The sequence below is a fragment of the Eurosta solidaginis genome, chromosome 2 (assembly GCF_040869045.1).
Source record: "Eurosta solidaginis isolate ZX-2024a chromosome 2, ASM4086904v1, whole genome shotgun sequence".
NCBI lineage: Eukaryota > Metazoa > Arthropoda > Insecta > Diptera > Tephritidae > Eurosta > Eurosta solidaginis.
The window spans coordinates 102,122,723-102,127,611 of NC_090320.1; positions in this window are offsets into that span (position 1 = coordinate 102,122,723).

The window sequence follows — 4,889 nt, forward strand, 5'->3', positions numbered from 1 at the left end:
TTTGGAATGGACGAAGCTTTTCGTTGTTTGTGTCTGGATTTCAACAAGCACTACATCAATTTCGATATTTTAGACTCGCCTTTCTTAATAAAGAAAAGTATACTATTTAACCTAAATTAGAAAATGCTTATCAAATGCAAGAACGGGCAAACATTCGATATTTCAGATTCCTCTTTCTCAATAAAGAAAAGTATACTATTTAACCTAAATTAGGAAATGCTTATATAATGCAAGCACAGGCAAATCAAAACACATGAAAGTGTGATAAGATCATATGCCTAATAAATACATTACAAAATGTACTAGTCACTGCGTCATCTACATCATATTTTACATCTCACGGGAGCCCCCTACTGGGAAAACAGCTCCCTCATGAGCATCTCGCCTAATAAATACATTACAAAAACGTACTTGTCACTGCGTCATCTACATCTATTAACCTAAATTAAAAAATGCTTATCTAATGCAAGCACAGGCAAATCAATGCACACAAAAGTGATGAGTGAGTGAGAATTGATGCATAACAATCTATCCTTCTTATAAATTTGTAGAATAAATATGTTATTTATATCGCATATACTACATATTTTAAGTAAAGTGAAAATTTTAGTCTGTATAAATTTTTAAATTGTAGACTAGTAAATAAATAAATAAATAAAAAGTGAGCTTCTATCGTTTTGAGTCTTTCATTAAGGTCACGAAACCCAATAAAAATGTTGTTGAACTCTTTATGAGTTTGCCTCGTAAAAGGTCATTTCTACGTAACGACTGTCATGACATGTCCAGTTCAGTCCAAATTTGCTGGATATTAGGTCCACAACCCAACCACCTATGTGAGAGAACCCGGCACAGATGTAACTGCTTGGTCCGGGGCGAGAAGGGTGGCGGGTTGGCATGCTGGTAGCGCGGCTGAGGCTCGTTGGTGATGAGGCGCGATTCTTCCCACCTTCCTCGACCCACAGTCACAAAAACAAAATTAGATTTATCATGCCTATTTGTGGAAAATAGGGACCAGAAAAGGGAATCAAAAAAGGGAAAGAAAGCAATAGAGAAAAAAAGGAAAGCGGTAGAAGACTGTCCGTGTCAGGTGGAGTCATCCCACCCCTCTCATGCCTCATGAACAACCTTGAACTTCACTTTGACTCCGATAGCCGAGTGGAGTTCCCTTGTCCTGACTTCGTCCGTCTGTTAAAGTCTAAAGTCGGGCCTAATCCATGGTCTGTCAATTTAGTCACAACACCTCACTCATTCCTAGTGTGCCGCAAGAGCAACACCCACACTAACACAAGGAGAAACTTAAACCTGCATATTTGCTATCACCTCTCAACCAAAGAATTTGAAATAAATATTTTTTTTGTATCTACACAAATTTATTTTTCACAATCTTTCAAGCAAACTTAGTTGTTACCCTGAACAAAAAATAGTGAACATTAATCTGATTATGAATTCAAAAAAAAACTCAGACGAAAATTAAAAAATATGAAAAAAAAAATGTATAAACTTACTAAGGGAACATCCTTTTTTACAATTCAAAGTGTGGGATTGGTACGAATTTGGGATTCAGATTGAGTTAAATTAAAACTAGATTAAAAATGACATAAAAAATTTAACATCCTAATAGACCACCCTTTGCCTAGTATAATTCAACAAGTGTCGTGACTATTTACTAGCAGTGATCCACCAATGTGTATAAGTATGTAATATAATAAAAATAAAAAAATTTGTAAACAGCAAAAAAAAAAAAAGAGAATAAATAAGATTTATGAATGTATATTACCAATCGTTGAAGTCACCACGCTCCTCTGCAGACTAGGTACCAAGGCTGAAGCGGCGGGCGGCTGAAAGTAAAAAGGAAAAGAAACAAATAGGAACAACAATCCTAGTGAATTTCTTTCTCTACTGAAGTAACTGTCCACATGGGTTGCGTTTTAATTTTCACCACATGAAACTTTTAGTTCCGGTTTGTACATGCATTACCCATTCGTAGTGCTCGTGAAAAAAAAGGCAAACAAAAATGTTATAAAATTATTGTGAATAATTAGACAACTTAAGTGGTGTTAAAATTCAGTTTTGCAAAACAAAAGATCTTGCTCACTTCCTTGGTGTTGCCAGTCCAAACTAGCACTGATAAGATTTGATGCGATGACATGTGATGTGATGGAAAGGTGTGTGATATAATATGTTATGAGGTGATGTCGTGCTGTGATATGATGTAGTGCTGTGATGTGACGTCGATTTGCGTTCTTACCCAATGGGTGGTGAGTGTCGCAATAGACGTGCATCCACCCCTGGCTGCTTGCTGCTTGTTGAATGTGTTTCGCCTAGATGGTGGTGGAATCCCTCTTGGAGGCAGACATGGTTTCTGGCGGGAAAGAAGAAAAGGAATATTACAGTCGGATAAAGGTTGATAAGGGTATCTAAGGCGGTAATCATGTTAGGGTATTGGCTAGTGAAGTATAGTGGTATTTGACTTACCGGTGGTTGTGATGATTCGGCTGGGGAAGATGCTTCTGTGGTTGCCATGGACAGAGTCCCGTGTGGTTACTGCACTTTAAAAACTTTATGACACCATTTCATTTTATACCGGGTAAACTATAAACTCACTATGCTAACTTCTTTTTTTTCTTCCACTTTCACTCGCGAGTTAAGGTGTCCGTTCGACTCTACGACTTATGATTTTTGCAAATGAAAAACGGTATTTTCCCTTCATTTATAGATTATGATTATTGATTGCTGTTGCAACTCCCGTTTTCCTATCTATTTTGCAATCAAACCCCCTTTCTTACAAGTCACTCAAAAATCCTGCTAGGCGTCAAACATGTTGGCTACAACACTTGGTTTTGCATTCACCCACATACACACATAATATGCAGTTGGTTCACAGACAATTGGCATTGTCATTTGCAGAGACAGTGGTGCGCGTGCGTGTAGGCGCACAGGGGCGTAGTTTGTTAAAAGGCTGTCGTTACAGATAACATGAGCCATATTATCACAGAGTCAACAACAAAAATAAGTATCACCACGGGAAATTTTCTTTTGATTGGTGCTCTTCTTAACACAGCAATCCAACATATTGAAAAGCTAAACAAGGTTAAACAAACCCAAAAGAGAAATAGGCAAAAGAAACCATAAATAGAGGATAAATTGACTGCACTTATAGCTGTAGCTGTAATGGATAAATAAATAATCTCTCGTAGAAAGATACTTCTTATCAGACGTATTTGAAACAACTGTTCAAAATATATGAGCGAGAGTTATTTTGGAGCACTGGATGTAAATCGCAAGACAGCGAATAGCTAGCAGCGAACACAACAGAAAGGGCACACAATGACTTGTTAATAGCAGATACCAACAAAAAGGTATGCAGTTATCACAAATTTTTGTGAAAATCTATGATCACACAAATTGAATGATTAATTCGCACAAAAAGCCACTATTTATATTGTACTGCGTAAAGATTTAATACGTAATTAAACTTATAAACTGCTTTATATTATATTAGTGAATGTTTATAAAAGATAAAACTTGTTTACAAAGGAAAAAACAAAAAATTCGAGGAGCGATCAAAAACACGTACGCGCACGGCAAGGCTACCACATTTGATACAATGATATATTTTTTTAAAACAAGAGGAAAACCTTTCTAATATACATGGACATTTTCTTCATAATTATAAAAATTCATATAATAAATTGAGGAAAAGTTTATTTGCCTATTGCAAAAAATCCCTTCAATGTTTATCTTCTGAGAAAGTTTTTTGAGTGTTTATTTCATATTTGACACTTTGGTAGCCGCAACCGTTAGTGCAGGGCTTAGTAGTACAATGATTTTTTTCAATTTTCTCCTAATTAATCTTCAATGCTGATATATTTTAAATATATCACAACTCAACGTACCAAGGAGGAAGAATTTGGAATTAGTATCGGCTTGAGAAAAAACAAGTTTAAAAAAATTGGTACAGAAAAATTAAATTGAAACTTCAAATAATTCTCAAAAATTCCTCAGCAATCCCAATTTTTAATTAAAAAAACTTGCTTCTAAATTTTGAAGTTGTTTTTAAATTTATGAAGTTGCTTAGCTCGGGGCTTGAACCTAGGATTTTTTGAGGAAGTGGAACACGCTACGATATATAGTACAGGGGAAATCGAAATATATTTTTTGAATTGCACATAGGTCCAATAAAAACAATTTGTTGTTTAACACAAGTTTTAAATTTTGTGTAATATTTTAATCAACCTTGATACAAATATGTACTATCAAATTAAGTATATGTCTTTTTTTAATATTAATAGTTTCCCTGAAGTTTCACCTGACTGACTGATGTCCCTTACAAAGGGACGCTTTTTTGAGATGTTCCCCAAACATATACAAATATTTTAAGAGGTTCCCATTTTTATTTACACATATGGTACATCCTAATGCCCTAAAAACTTTGTCTGAAAAAGTTATAATTTTTCTTTAGTTAAGGCCTAAAAATGAAAATGTTTGAAACCTTCCGTCTTCTGCCGAATTTTCAGTAATATTTTAAAATAATTAATTAACCGATTTTGTGATTCCTGTCTAGGGCAACGCTATTTCGAAAAGAAAAGATAAATATAAATAATATCACAACATCTTCTACCGTTTTTGAAGTCGATGGAAAGATTTTCAAAAGATTCGAGCACCCTTAGTAGGGGTCCCACGCTCTTTTCTCAGTTTTTAAGTCAACCTTGCGCAGTTCATCATGTAAGATTTTAGCGGTGTAGCCTAATAAATGACGGATATATATCGTAAATTATTGAATTATCACATAATTAGTTATTTACAGGAGTATTAGTCGCGGTCAGAAAAAGTTGTTGTTGTTGTTGTTGTAGCGATAAGGACACTCCCCGAAGGTCTTGGGGAGTGTT